We start from the raw sequence: 16,646 nt of genomic DNA on the forward strand, positions 1-16,646 counted from the left end.
GCTGATTTACATAGTCAGCATTACAGCAAGACACCTGACTGCATCTTAATCTACTCTAAGCAGACGAGGCAGAGCAGATGTTGTTTGTTTTGTGTTCTTGTATAAATACCAAGGATTTCATTGAGGACCTGAGTACTGGCTAGTCTACTGACAAGTTGGCAGCAAATAAAGGTAACTACTGATGATATCCATACAACATTCTGACCATATATCACCACCATGCTTGCTCTTAATAGAAACAAACTGTGTTAATGAAGAATTTAGAAATATATCTCACTAAAGATCTTTAATTAGTTTAAACCTCAGGTAGTGTTTATAGTATATTTTAATCATGTTAAACAAGTTCATTTGCAGTAAAGTCATAATGCTGAATCTGTGACATCACAACAGACAAAATGATAATACTTCATGACATCATAAACACATGATTATGTCTTCACTAAAGGATTGAGTAGAGGGTGATCCTGTCCTAGGAGGGAGGAAACCTTTATGAAAAAGATATTTTCAATGATAGCAATGGGAATACAGAAAAATACTGCCCACATGCAACCCTGCAGTCCTTTCTCTGGCAGAATGGAATTCCTATAATGAGAAAAAATTACAGGATTGAACCTAATGTTTTAATCAAATGAAATACACAAAAATACCAGAATTTCAAAAGGAATTTATTTTTGTCATTTAAAAAGTGTTGCTCCATTTTTTTTTAGTTTCAAATGATTTTACGCTACAATTTATCATTACCATAGCATCTAGTGAGAATGCTTAACATTATAGAAATAACTAATTGGTGCAACCATACAACTCCCACCACAATCACAAGTCTTAGAGGGGTTGAGTTAGTTCTATGGTTTAGTGCAGAGCTTTATGTCAGGATAGATAAGGTGAGGAAAATATCTACAAACCAAGAGCATGTATCATACCAGCAGTGTCACTAATGGAGAGGAACATGAACTGCAAAATATGCATTCAAATATCAAACACCCAAAAAATTCAGGGGTACCCAGAGGGGTTTTGGTTTATTCAATAACAGAAGTAGAGCCAACTGTGAAATTAGGAACTCACCCAGCCACAAACATAAGGTGTGGCATTGGATCTGAGATTTTGGTCCAGGGCCATTGCCTTTCAATACATGTAAATGTCCAAATTATATCAATCAGAAAGGCAATCTATCTTTCCCATGTGTCACAATAATCAAATTCCTACTTACTTCAGCAAAGACATTTCTATGGGGACTCTAAAAGGTGGCATCAAATAGTTTATGCCAGTGAAAAGAAACCCCAGCATCTCTTCAGCAATCCAAATCAAAGAAATAAAATATACCTTCACTACAAAACACTTATTTACCTTCAACTCATTTATCTTCAATTACAATAAAATGGGCTTGTAGTCAACAGAAGGAGCCAGATTCTCCACTGCCTTGAACCTTCTATAGTAAGTGCAAAGTGAGCTTGAAATACTATCAAATCAGAGTACTCCATTCACTTACACCAGTGGTAGCAATTTATAATCACAATGCACTCATTTTACACTCACGTAAATGACTACACCACATGTAAGGCAGTAGAGAATCAAACTCAGGATGTTCAGAAGAAAAACAGTAGGATTTTCCCCCCAAATGAGTAATACATTTGCACCCCCTGCTGGGGGAAAACTCATGAGCAAAACCCAAGAGGATCCTAGCCACACCTAATGCTTCTTTTCTTTCTAACCTGTACATCTAACTATCAGATTTGTATTTTATTTCAAACATTCAGACTAAAAGATATCATTTTAAATAAATCAGTTCTAACTAAACTTGCAGTTGCCCTTAGTTTCTATTGAGGAACAGTTTATTCAGTAGATTAACACATAATGAAGAGAAACAATATCTAAAGTCCTTATTTTCTGAAATTATCACGTTCTTGGAAGGTCAACAAAACTGTATTCTTGCTCTTTACTATGGGTGCTTAAGCTATTTTAACATGCAAAGTGAGCGTAAAATTTATTAAACTAAATTTTAATACACAGTTAAAATCATGAACTTAGGAACAAGTAGCACTGATCCATTGGGCTGCACCTGCTTGACAGAGCCAATTCATTTTGACAGCTTTCGGTAAGAGGGGTCCAAAGCTTAATTCCATAAACTTTACTCTTTCCTTTCTGAGCAATAGCAAATCACTGAATGCTGATTTTTTTATTATTTTATTTTTAAAGATAATATACAGTAGCAGATGAATTGTTTGTGTTGTGGAGAATATGTTAAAAAGAAACCTATTAATGGAAGCAGATTACTGATGCGTGCAGCTCTATATTTGACTGATCCTGTTTAGTTAGTAAAAGGTATCAAAAAATCATTAAAAGAGTAGCTCTGTTATATTTTCTAACCAGAAGGTGGCATTAAATTGCCACAAATCAGTTATATACTCTCTTTAATGGGCTGTCCATAGTCACTGGTGCTTTCAACAGTGTGAGATCTGGCAATTAGACTGTCATCTGAAAAGGAGCAATAAAATTAGCTAATGACTGATGTTGGGCTGAAAAAAAATAAGATGTCTGCATCTTCCCTCAAGTCTACCTCCCTTTCATAGATGCCTCCAGCCACAGAATCATAGGACTGCATTCAAAGCAGAACCATCCCTGACAGGTGTTTGTCTAACTTGCTCTTAAAATCTCCAGTGATGGAGATTCCACAACCTCCCTAGGCAATTTATTCCAGTGCTTAATCACCCCTGACAGTTAGGAAGTTTTTCCTAATGCCCAATCTAAACCACCCTTGCTGCAATTTAACCCCATGTTTGTCTTGACATTCCAGGGGCGATGTCTGAATTTACTGCACGCTCAGACCCATTCCATATCACAATTTAGAAGTTAAGTACCTGACGGTGGGTATTGCTTTCATCTTCAGCTATAGATCTGCTTTCTGCACACTTCACAAACCCTTCAGTACAGTGAGGAACCACTGGGCACCTTGTAAACTCACTGCAGCCTGCACCTGGGTCCAGCAAACAGAGCCATGTCAGCAGCAGCAGATGCTACACCACAGTATGATACACCCAAAAGAAACCAGTTATTTGGAAATGCTGAATGCCAAGCAGAGGCAGCAACTGTCGGGCATGCAGGATTACATACGTAGCAGATGTAAAGGTTTTCCAGTAATGCATGTGTACATTATCTAAAGCCTCTGTGAATATTTTTAAAGGTGTTTAAGTTTTCTAGAATTTTTTAAAAATAGGACGAAATCCTGGCCACATTGAAGTCAGTGGCAAAAATCTCTGCAACTTCCAAGAGGCCAAGATTTCACCCTTAGTTTCTGCACCATTATATTGCAGTTAGATGTGGACCAGCAACATAGCGTCCAGGTGACTCAGGGTAGTTTCAGTGGGATATTTCATCCTGACATACATAGCCCTGAATTATACTGTCCAGGATCATGCATTGGGAGGGTACAGTGTAGGAAACTTTGCATTTCTGCTGCCTGTTCTGGCGATCAAGACAGGACTTTGCAGGGCTGTCATTCTGGCACCTCTCACCAGTATTAGTTCAATTTAAAAGAGAAAGATTATTTGTGTCAGATTTTCTCTTCTAACCCCTTTTAACCAGGGAATGTATAATTTGGCCACTAATTATTGCTTCTGAATGGCTCTACAATCTGCCAAACATTCTGCAACTCAGCATTGTTAAAGATGTACATTGCACTACAGAAGATTGTTAAATAACATTTAATGCTAACTTTTAAAATTATTTAACCCCTTTTAGGTTTATAAGGAAAAGAAATATATCAGCAATGCATGTTTTCACAGTCAACACTTAAGGATGACTTTTTAAATAAAGTTTTACACAGATGAGCTTTCCTAAGAAATAGGAAATAAGTTTTGTTTTTTAATGCCAATTGGGTGGTTTAGAGAGCACACACATGGGATATCAGGATCTGGGTGTAAACCTTTGGTGCATGGGTGGCCTACGAGCTCATCTGGTGGCTGCAATGGCAATATGGAGTAGTGGAAAGCGTAGATCCAGGAGTCAGGTACTGAGCTCAGGGCAAAGCCAAAGTCAAGGTCTAGAAGCCAAACCCATGGTCGGGGCCAGAGTCAGGATCGGGAGCAGGGCAGAGAGGCAAAGACTAGACTGGAGCGGACAGGGGTGGAAACTGGAACAAGGGCTGGAGGCAGGACCAGGGCAAACACAGCTGCAGGTGTGGTACATATTGAGCAACCACTGTACTGCTGCCATTCTAAGGCTCACGTAGCAGGCTGCAGGCTCTCTGCTCAGTCAGGAAGCACAGCCATTGGAGAAGGCTCACTGGGCCACCTAGAAACCAGGCTGAGAGCCAGTTGTGCTCCTAACATTGCGCTCTGAGGTTAGCAGGCTCTGAGACCAACCAACCACCATTTCCCATCAGGCCCTGGTGACCACCTCTGGCCAACTTAGGGTTTATTTGGTTTCAGTGTGGTTGTACCCATATTGATCATATGACACTAGCAAGATAAGGTGGAGGAGGTAATTGTTTTTTTCTTTTGGACTAACTTCTGTTGGTGAATGAGACAAGCTTTCAAGCTACAGAGAGCTCTTCTTCAATATAGCTTGAAAGCTTGTCTCTTTCACCCTCAGAAGCTGGTCCAATAAAAGGTTTATTTGGTGACAATTTGTGGCCCTGTTTTAATTCAAGTTAATTATTTGCCAATTAACTAAGACTTGATCTAAAGTAACCCACCATTTGTGTTCCAAACATCTGTAGAGCGTCTACGCTAGCATTTACTATCAGGTGAGTGTTACTAGCTGGCAATCTACCTCAAGTTCAACCAAGACCCCAAACTTTAGTTAGACACACCCTTAAAGACAAGCTACACAGGCTTCGGTATCACAGGAAGGGGCACTACAGCAGAGATCCTTTGAGGGATATGAAACTAAAAGGGAAAATGAGTTCCCTAAAAGTCTGCAAAGGGCAAAGTGCCAGGAGACTGGGCCATAGGCAGTCAGGCCTAATGTTAAGAGTAAGAGTCAGGCCTGGAGGTCAGTGTCCGAATGCCAGAGCCAAGGGTCGAGATAGAGTCAGAACCAAGAATCAGAGCTAAAGGTCAGGAATTACCTGGAGTCAGGGAAGGCAAAAGCAGGGCTGGGTGTCAGGACAGGATTGAAACAAGGCCCAGTGCAGGACAGGGGCTAGGCTAGAACAAGGCTGTGGGGGGGGGGCAAAAGTAGGGTTTGGTGACAGAGAACCTGTGGACATGTGCAGTGAGCAGCTGCTAAGCCTCTGCAGTTGTGGAGCTTAAGAGCAAGACACCTGACTGCCTCAGATGGTTCTGCCTTGGCTGCCTGATGACTGGGCAGGCGCAGCTGCAAGCCCTCGTTTCTGACATTAAATCAGCTGGGGAGAGAAAGGAAGAAATTAGCTTCTTTGCACAAACACTGGCTTCTCTTTTAATTTTTTTCATTACATATTTCATAAAGCTATCAGTCATATTTGTGCACTAGAGTCATTATAGGCTACTGAAGGCCGTATGTTCCCTTTTTGCAGGAAAAAATCCCAGGAGAAGTGGAAATGCATGGGGAAAAAAATCTGCAAAACAGAAGCATGGTAAGTTAATGTGTAGCATGCCATCTGTGCTGCATGTTGTAACAAACTAGAGATGGGGGATGTCCAAAAAAACTGGACCAAAATCTTCCCTCAGGTATATCCACACAACCATACTACACTCAATGGTCTAGCTAGGAAATGTGGAGCAGATTCTCCGCAGACTTCAGTGGAGTCACGTCAGCAAGGAATTTGGCCCCAGGTGCTTTGACAAATGTCCAAATGTGGAAAAAAGCATTGTATTTATTTGAGCAATAACTTCCTCCAGACCCCTTAATGAGTTGTCAGGTATTTTATTATTACCTTACTTAACTGATGTTTCAAAAATGCTTGTATAGAACTTTAGGGCTGCAGTCACATTTGGAAAATGTATATTCGCTGTCTGATTGTTACTGAGAGTGGAATTTGATCTAATATAAAGGCATAAAACCCACAGACACCATCTTGTGTATAATGTATAGTATTGTGGCCTTACACATATGCCACAATGGTAATCCAGGATGTACTTACTTATGCAGAGAGCATTTCCAAGCTGCTTGACATCTCAGATTTAAACACACATGTACACTTTAACCTGCCCCTGAGTTCTTGGAAATCCACTGACTTCTTTATATAATACATGGACAAGGAGCCTGATTCACTGCTAAATTACTCCGGTGTTACACCATTGTAACTCCATTGAGATCAGTGGAATTGCTATACGTTTTCCAGAATATAGGCTTATGTTGGTAAATTGTAGATACTTCGCATTTTTAAGTGGCTCAACTTTCCCTTTATCCCCATCGATGGGCAAAATGGGCCCTGGACACAGCAGAACAGTAGTTCAACTGCATGAGGAGAAAAGGAACGAATAGGATGCTGGGAGTTCATACACAGGGTGTGGATCTCCCGTGTAGAACAGAGCCCATCTCGGCATTTGCTTCTTCCACGTTTCCTCAGAAGTGAAGCCAGAGTAAGCACAGCTAACTAGCTCCCCTAATCATTCCCTCCACATGAGGGTGGGTTAAATCCACATAGAAGCTACATAAATCCTAGGCTACAATAGCAGTTGTGGAGCAGACTGAGAGAGAGGATTGCTTCCCCTTCGTCCTCTGTAGATCTTTCCCCAGGACATAGCCATTCAGCTTGGGCTGCAAAATATGATCATAAAGTGTACAATACATATATAATTACACACACACAGAGTTGGTTCAGCTCCAAAAAGCCATTCTGACCTTTGAGACAAGTGTCTGCATAACTACCACCACTTTTGTTCCTTCTTCTTTAATGCTACCTGAAAAAGGAAAGTTATATGAATCAAATTACATTTGAATGTCTGGCTTTTCCTGTATCATCTCACAACCTTAATATTATTCAGAATTAGGAATGACAGTCCATGTTTATTTCATACCTTTGCAGGGGTACAAGAATGATTACAATTCTCTCTCTCTCTCTCGTCCCTTTCTGTCCAACTTGTTAGTTTCCTTCTAGATATACAACTGCATATCACAAAGACCTGGAGCAGTGTGGGCTACCTGAGTGTGGAAACATAATCATGGACTTGAGTAGTTGCAGATGAAGACAGAGGAGTTATTCCATCCTTACAGTCGGGTAAATGAGCGCATAAGTTGTCCCAATAACTATCATTGTGTACAAAAAGATCATTTTGATAGGGTGCCTTGCTTAGAGGGAAATATATAGCTAAAATATAGCAAAATTCTTCCCTTCCTGTTTTTTTAAGGAACACCATTATAAAATAAAGTTGATTTTTTTGTAATTTTGTTACCCAAAGAAGAGTAGAAAATGGCTCCAGTGATGTGCATATACAATTATGGAAACATGCAGCAAACCAACCATTAGCATTGCCAACGTCCACACAGGAGCCCACAAAAACTAAGCCTGGGGGTAGGAATCAGATTTTAAATCCTAACCTCCTGCTCCTTGGGAGTAGCAGGGCCTGGCAGTGCTGCAGAGTCAGTATGTCTAGCCTGAGGGAAAGGAAATGCCTCACACTGCTCCACAATGACCCTTTGTGGCAGGGAGAGGTTTTGATAGTCTGAGAAGGAAATGCCATGTCATCCTCATTCGAAATGATGGGGACCTTTAGGACAGAGCATGTGAAGTAGGTGAAGAATGGCACAGGTCTATGACCGTGACACAGACACAAAAGAATGCCCTGCGGGAAAGCATCCTTCAGCAGGTGTTGAGCAAGCCAATAAATTATCCCAGCTTGTTTTATAACACAAGCTGCAGTGGTAAACATACACTACACTAGTTAAGGGAAGTGTGAGTCTAAAGGTCAATGAATATAGATCTTTCCTAGAGGTATCACACTAACAGAATCATCTGCACCAGATAACCAGTGTTCTTATAGTAATCCAGAACCAAAACATTGAATGGCCTTCGTAACTTCCCTATGTTTGGAAGGATTTACCAGCCAGTGTGCATTACCCAGCAGTAAATGGCATGCAAGAGTGCAGGGTTAAGTCTGTTAAATTATTCTTTCCTGCCTGCAAGTGTTGTTGTTCCTTATTAATATAATATTTCTTTGTTTCCAGATATATAGCTAGTACTTTAAAAAGGGGGACACAAAACAGATCTTAAAATCAAGCAGAAAGGAACAAAGCCACAAAACTTAATCTGAATTAAGGAACTTCCTGCAGTACAAGCAAACGTTTTCCAACTACTTACCACTACAGGGGAGTGTAAAGTTGTGGATTGAAGGGTGGGTCATTGTTCATGTACTCATCCCAGGTTTTTGTTTTCCTGCACCAATGGATGCCTTCCTCTGTTCAAATATCTCTTGAGCACATATTGTGAAAATATATCTAAATGCAGAACACACAAAAATTAATTACAATCTGTATGTATTTATATGCAATAGATTCCATTGTTTGCAGTGTTGTAACCATGGTGACCCCAGGATATTAGAGAGACAAGGTGGGTGAGATAATATATTTTACTGGACCAACTTCTGTTGGTGAAAGAGACAAGCTTTCAAGCTACACGGAGCTCTTCTTCAGGTTTGAGACCTACAGTCCCAGACCCTGTTACTGATCTAGGACAGAAGTCAAAAACTTCACTCTGAGACCTGAAGAAGAGCTCTATGTAGCTCAAAAGCTTGTTTCTTTCACCAGCAGAAGTTTGTCCAATGAAAGATATTACCTCACCCACCTTGTCTCTCTTATACAATAGATGTCAGTTATTAAATATCTTGTCTACTATCAATCTATTTTCTATATGTGGCTTAAAGTGGAGTTTGTTAATATGAACTTTTGTTCTGGTGCTAAATATCTAACTAAACATAAGATGAAATATTGGTTTCTTTGGTTGGGACGGAATATTGTCCAGTGGTTATAGCAAAGGCCATAGCAATGTTCTCCTTGCCCAGAAGTCAAGCTGGTCAGAAACTTTCTCAGAAAGCAGACCATGGCAGGGTTTCCATGGAACCCTACCTGTGAATCAACAAAAGTTTGTCAAACCCGATTTGCTTTCACAAGCCATTTGGGGTTCGACAAACCAGCATTTTCTGATGAATATTTCTGACCAGCTCAACTAGCACCTTTTCTTTTGACATCTCAGTCTCCAGTGGTGCATCATATCTGAGGTCCCCACCCAGCGTTCTCTCTGGTGAATGAAAACTAATGCAAGTGACTCATTCAGCTTCTCAGCAATGTTCAGATCCTATTTAACTGCACCCTTTATGTTCTGGTAGTCAGGTTCACCCACAACACACCCTGTCACTCATTTTTCTACCCCTTCCTTTTTTGTCCTGTGGAGTTCCAATTCCTTTGCCCACTGTGAGGTTTCCCCTTACATTTCTACTCCATCACCCATGGTGGCGCTTCCTATCTGCCTCCTCCAAATGAACTGAGCTGAAGCTCATTCTACTAGTGACCACTTCCCTGTCTGAAGAAGCTGCCAGGGTTGGATGGGAAGAAAACCAGTGGCCACCCCAGCAGCAGCAGTAGCCTCTAGAAACAGAGGCAAGAACTGAAACCATTTTTTTCAGTCTTAGCTGGTGTTATTGACCTGGGACAGAGGTCAATAACCTCAGACTGTCTTGGACAAAATGGGATTATTGGCAATCATGCAGTCCTGGGTTGGATCAGTTCTCCAAAGCACAAAACTTTCTTGTGCAGCAACATGGGAGAGAAAACACCTTCTGAGAGCCAAGTATATATCCACAGTGATAGGAGTGCCCACTGACACAAGCTGTCAATCCCATGGGTTATTATTAGGGATGTCAATTAATCGCAGTTAACTCAGGCGATTAATTTTAAAAAATTAATCATGATTAAAAAAAATTAATCAATAGAATACCAATTGAAATTTATTAAATATATTTGGATGTTTTTCTACATTTTCAATATTGATTTCAATTACAACACAGCATGCAAAGTGCACAGAGCTCACTTTATAGTATTATTTTTATTACAAATATATGCACTGTAAAAATGATAAACAAAAGAAATAGCATTTTTCAGTTCACCTCAAACAAGTACTGAAGTGCAATCTCTTTCTCGTGAAAGTGTAACTTACAAATGTAGATTTTTTTTTGTTACATAACTGCACTCAAAAACAAAAGAGTGTAAAACTTTAGAGCCTACAAGTTCACTCAATCCTACTTCTTATTCTGCCAATCACTAAGACAAACAAGTTTGTTTACATTGACGGGAGATACTGCTGCCTGCTTCTTATTTATAATGTCACCTGAAAGTGATAACAGGCGTTCGCATGGCACTTTTGTAGCCGGCGTTGCAAGGTATTAACATGCCAGATATACTAAGCTTTTGTATGCCCCTTCCATGCTTCAGCCGCATTCTGCATATATTTCATGTTATAGGAGTCTCAGATGATGACCCAGCACATTTTCATTTTAAGAACACTTTCACAGCAGAGTTGACAAAATGCAAAGAAGGTATCGATGTGAGATTTCCAAAAATATCTACAGCACTAGACCCAAGCTTTAAGAATCTGAAGTGCCATCCAAAATCTGAGAGGGATGAGGTGTGGAGCATGCTCTTTTAGAAGTCTTAAAAGATCAACACTCAAACCACCAAAAAAGAAAATCAACCTTCTGCTCATGGCATCTGACTCAGATGATTAAAATGAACATGCGTCAGTCCACATGGATCATTATCAAGCATGTGTCAGTCTGCTTTGGATCATTATCAAGCAGAATCCATCATCTGCATGGAAGCATGTCCTCTGAAATGGTGGTTGAAGCATGAAGAGACATATGAATCTTTAGCTCATCTGGCACGTAAATATCTTGCAACGCCAGCTACAACAATGCCATGCAAATGCCCATTCTCACTTTCAGGTGATATTGTAAGCAAGACGCAGGCAGCATTATCTCCTGCAAATTATAACCAACCTTTTTTGTCTGAGTGACTGGCTGACCAAGAAGTAGGACTGAGTGGACTTGTAGGCTCTAAAGTTTTACATTGATTTATTTTTGAATGCAGTCTCTTTTTTTGTACATAATTCTACATTTGTAAGTTCAACTTTCATGATAAAGACATTGCACTACAGTACTTGTATGAGGTGAATTGAAAAATACAATTTTTTTGTTTTTTACAGTACAAATATTTGTAATAAAAATAAATATAAAATGAGCACTGTACACTTTGCATTCTGTGTTGTAATTGAAATTAATATATTTGAAAATGTAGAAAACATCCAAAAATATTTAAAATAAATGGTATTCTATTGTTGTTTAACAGCGCAACTAATTGAGATTAATTGTTTTAATTGCTTGACAGCCCTAGTTATTATGCATTCATTTAGAGCACAGAGGGTCAAATAAAAGGGTTTCAGAGACAGCTTAATTTCTGATTAATCAGAAAATTTCAGTGCAGAGTCTGATTTTCTTTTGGTTTCTCTTAGCATGCTACAATTAATTGTACCAGGGCCAGCAAAGGGGGTTAATATTGTATCTAATGCTGTTGCTTTTGTTACACTGCTTTTCCAACAGCGAGAGAGCCTCCCTGAGGATATTTTGGTACCTTCCAGGGAAAGCTGAAGCGCACCCAAGGGAAATGGAAAGGACCAATATTTTTTTTCTTTCTTCCATAGGACTTAGCTAAGCCAGAGCCAGGTAATAATTACTGGATGCTGAAGGAGTAATTCATCTCTCAGATGCGCAGCTCTCTGATTTCACCGGGAGACCCTGGTACACATATCAAGGCCATAAATATTCAACAGACATCTTCATTTTGACCCTAACGTGCCAAAGGGAATGATGCTGTGACAAAATTGAGGAAACCTTCCTCTAGTATCATTGGAACCTCATCTTTTGATAGCTGTGAAAATTCTATCTGGCTTTCTAAATCTTACCATAATTTGTCCTACAATATAACTCTAATATGAAGTCTTCCAAATGATACCTTCTATTGGTAACAGTCCCACATGGTTAGATTTAGGCAACCCATTAAAGTATATAATCAATATTGCAACTCAACTTTCTTGTGTCAGTGATTAAGAAAAACTGCATAGCTATAAAGTATTAAATCATTAGCCTAGTTCAGTCCTACTGCCTCTGCTCTGATTTTATTGGAAGAGGTACATAGTATTAGACAGAAAGATCTACACATATACCCAGGTGAATGCATTCACACACACGGATGATTTCCACCTTGGAGCAATACAAATTAATAACAAAAATAATTAAACCTTTGCAGCCTCCAAGCACTTGGAAGTCTTACAGTCCCAGTGTCAGATGCTGTTGGAAATGCAGCTTCCTCATGAGAGAGATTTGGGTTTGGCTATTCAACTGCACTGATCACAACACTAAGTGATAGATTATACAGTGGTATCGACCTCCAATTCCCTGGGTTAATTCTTGTAATGGTCTCTGCAGATCTTTTCCCATTAGGCTGATATAACTTGTTTAAGGATACAAGAATTGATTTATGACAGCACTGGGGATGGCAATCAGAATCCTGGCATCCAATTAATGCACCCTCTGTAAGAGATAATTAGGACAAAAGTCTCTGGCACAGAAGTACTAAATTTTGGTATTGAAGTCAAAGGGAGCTCTGCACAGGAAGAGCAGAAACCAAGACTGTGCACAGGAGAATTTTACCCTAGCAATAGATGGCGGAAAGGCAAAATCACTGCCTCCTCTTCTTAATTCTCAAGTGCCATCTTCAGAAAGTGGTAGAGACATTTTTAAATAGAGCAGAGAAAGGAAGAGGCCTCATTAAAAGTTCACTGCTAGGAAGAGATGAAAACCTACTGGATCTCATTACGGTCCTTCATCTCACCAGGGTGCAAAGGTGTTCATTAGCAGTGATCTCCATTTGTCTCTATGTAAAAGGAGGCATCCATTACACCATATGTTCAACATCAATTTTATGCTCCCTGCAGTTCTATTGTAATCTATATACTACAATAATGAGCATGGCAGGAATGTTCACTGAAACAGCACATTTTAAGAAAACATTAAGAGACTGTTCACAAATAGTGAATTTTTAATTTGTAAACACAAGTCAGAAATATAACAGTAAAAAAAATGCTCTTTCAGACAGGGAACAAAAACAATATAAGGCCTGTGTCCAATCAAACCTAGCCAATGCAGCACACAATTCACACTTCAGATATTGAATATTTGCAACAAACTGTTTGTGAACAAGCTACAGACCAAGAATGATTCACAAAATTCTCAAATAACGAATAAATGTGAGGCAATTGCAAAGCAACCTCAGATAATTCCTGAGCAGAGAATGAAGACAAATTCATCTAATGTATTATTAATTATGAATTATTCACTCAACACTATTCAACGATATCAAAGGCTGCTTTGATAGATCTAAGAGAACCAGCATGAACACCTGACCTTTGTACATCACTAGGAAGGGTGCATCAGCCAATGAGAACTGCACATTCTCTGTACCATATGCCAGTCTGAAGCTGGATTGACAGTTAGAAAAGACTTAACCAAGACACTTGAAATTACAGAGGGCAGAGTGAAAAATGCTCATCTCACTCTTTTTACCTTATCCAAAGGTATATGAAAAAGGGAGTTATTTAAGCAAATAAATGGGAAGTTAAATTAAGAACAAATAAAAGGAAATACTTTTGCCCATACCATATATTCAACCTGTGGTGGATTTCTTGGCTATAGTAGGTCATGGAGTCAAATACTATGCCTAAATTTTAAAAAAAAATGCTAGAAGGGTGGATTGATTTAAATAAAAGTCATGAAATCAGTTATTTAAATCAAGGTTTCTGCTTGATCAAATGGTTTAAATTAAACCATGATTAAAACTGGTGATTTAAATCTTGTTTTCCATTTGTACTTTTTAGTTACTTTCCTAAAGAAAAGGTGATTCCCACTGGTTGGTAACCTTTAAAACATGTAGATTTGTAACTAAATATAGCCTTTATACTAAATTTGATACTATTTTTTGCTAATCAGAAGGATACACATTTATTTAAGCAATCAAATAACTTAGACATTTATTCAGATTCTTAATTTCTACATTTTTGACTGTGTTAGAAAATGGTGAATGATGCATTTCTTATTTATTAGATAATGGGTAACTTTTTACTTGTGATTTGTGTCCCGCCCTGTTTGTTTTGCAAAATTGGAATTCAATTAAAAATGTGCAAAACCAGCATTTTACTTTTTTATTAGTTAAATAAAACTACCTTAAATGTACAGAATATATAAGGAAAATAAAAGTTTATGAAAACATATTTTGTATTTATAACTAACTGATTTATTAAACAAATTAATATTATCTGTAGCTAGTGAATCAAAGCGATTGTTTCTGGTCGCCATGTCCTTCAAGATTTTAGAACAGTAGATCTCATCCTCCCACATCTAGTTTTAACTCATGGATTGGACAAGGCAAGCAAGCTTTTTCAACCCCCAATCAGTTTCATAGCTTCGAATGAACTAGTCATTGAACTGAACTAGTTGAATAAACTAAAATGAAGATGATATTCTCTCTGCACCTGCAGAAGAAGCTACTACTGTCAAAACCTGGTTTAGCACTACCAGTTTATCTTAGCCAATGACTTCCGTCTGTTCAGTGGTTTAGCTTTTTTTAAAACTTTGGCAACAAACATGGATTGATTCATATGTTTTTTATTTAATTAAATCATTTTTATAGATTATAATAAGTTTAGGCCATAGCACAGGCAGTCATATTTCAAATTTAATTTTAAATAGGTTCATTTTTAAAAGAAAAATGTATTGAATTTAAATTTAAAAACTCCAATCTACATAAAAAAAGTTGTGTTTTTTTTTTAAAAAATCATTGATTTTTTATCTACCCTGAATGCTAGTACCATTTGTATGTAGTGCAAGCTAAAATGAGGGACAATAAATCTCATGCTTAGGGGCATAACATGATCACCTAAAAAGTCAGGAAGTAATGCACAATACATCTGCCCCTGTGCTCTTACTTGCTGCATTCTATTCTGTCATGTAATGTTGATAGAGCAAGGGAAGAAACTGAAGAAAAATGGTATTACCCCATAGACTGAGAATCTTTTATCTGCCCTTTTGTTATTCAAGTTTACAACCTTACACTCAGGTCAATTTTTAGATTCTTAAGCAGTACAGATAGCAGCAGTGATGAAGATAGCTATCTTCCACTTACCCTAAGCTACAAGTTTGTGACCATTCTTTTTGGATGCTGTCTTCATCACAGTAACCAATGCCTTTGCCATCGCCAAATGAAACTACTTCAATGTGCTCTGCTTGGTGCAATATTTGATGAACACCCACAAATACCAGCTTATGCAAAATGCAACAGCCAAGTCACTTAGAGGAACTTTTCACAGGGAGCAGTGTTGGGGGCTATTAGGCTGGGAATGTTCAATGAGGAGCAAACAACTCTGAGATTCAATCATCTGTTGTTCCAGCAGAGTCTGAGTTTTCTATTCTGGTCATACTGCAAGGCACCATACCAGGCTCTTACTGGAGGAATGGTTTAAAAAGGTTTGTGTGGTTTTGATGAGGTAGATAACACATTGTATTCATTAATACAATCATTTAGATGTCATTCAAAGATATTTGTTTATACAGTAAAAATCCCTACAGGCTGTTCAATAGGCTTATTTAATGCATAGAAAAAGAAGCAAATTGCACATTACTTGATCAATACTTTAATGGTTTGAACATAGTGTAAAGCAGAAATATTTGGTTTGCATCCAAGATAAAGCACCCCATGTGACGCTAGACAAGATTCTCACACTTTCCCAATGCTTATCCTAACCCAAGTCCAAGATCCTTATTAAACCTAAACCTAGCGTGGATCCAGTAACTGTCCCCAATCCCTGGCCTAAAACAGCCCCAAACTGACCTTAGTCTGTCCCAAACTGAGTAAACATTATATTTGGCCTAATGCCAGACCCCACCATAAGTTTAGGCTGGGCCCACAATCTAGCCCTGATCTTCTACCCAGCCCAAAGTCTTGAAAAGGACCCCAGCCCATATCTAGTGTTTAATCCCTAAACTGGCACAAGCCTGAATCCTAGTTTGTGCCCATGAACAGGCCTCAAGCGCAAATGAGCTGGTTTTATTCACAGTGGGAAAAAAGGGGCCTTTTTCCCCACTCTCCACATTCTTGAGTGTTTTATTCAAACTTGTCATACACAGAATAATTATTCTGAAGCAGAAACCAGCTATGGAAAATTTCAGCTCAAAGGTGAATATTTCGGAATTATGAGTTACTGTAAATAGGGAATTATAATGAAAATGTATAGGCAACATTAGCTATAGATCCTGTGACAGCATTAGCTACATATAGCATATGCATATATTATCATACACATACATACAATGCATGCACACAAGTATGCATACATGTTTGTGGACTTGTATAATTATTTCTTAATGATCTAGTTTTACCTTGCATTTTCTGACCAATGAGTGGCACCATACCAGACTCTTACTGGAGGGATGGTTGTTCTGTTTATCCCAGGGACATCAGGACCCAGCTATTTATGTTTTATTCATAATTGTGTTTTTAATTGTAATTTTGTGTTAAAGCATTACAAAAATCACTGTGTGTGAAGCTTTCTTGGCAAAAAATGATCTGGACAAACTGGAGAAATGGTCTGAAGTAAATAGGATGAAATTCAATAAGGACAAATG

General features: G+C 38.6%; 1 long non-coding RNA gene across 1 annotated transcript in view; it reads right to left on the reverse strand.

Moving 5' to 3' along the window:
- Window positions 1–663: 663 nt before the first annotated feature.
- Window positions 664–16,646, reverse strand: part of LOC125639823 (uncharacterized) — an 85,882-nt gene continuing 69,899 nt past the window's right edge. The window contains exons 2-4 of the long non-coding RNA XR_007357599.2: window positions 8,222–8,358; window positions 6,942–7,065; window positions 664–6,824 (exon numbers count right to left, since the gene is read on the reverse strand). This is a non-coding gene — a long non-coding RNA (uncharacterized LOC125639823). The remainder of the gene's footprint in view (window positions 6,825–6,941; window positions 7,066–8,221; window positions 8,359–16,646) is intronic.

This window comes from Caretta caretta, chromosome 7, assembly GCF_965140235.1.
Source record: "Caretta caretta isolate rCarCar2 chromosome 7, rCarCar1.hap1, whole genome shotgun sequence".
NCBI classification, from domain to species: domain Eukaryota; kingdom Metazoa; phylum Chordata; order Testudines; family Cheloniidae; genus Caretta; species Caretta caretta.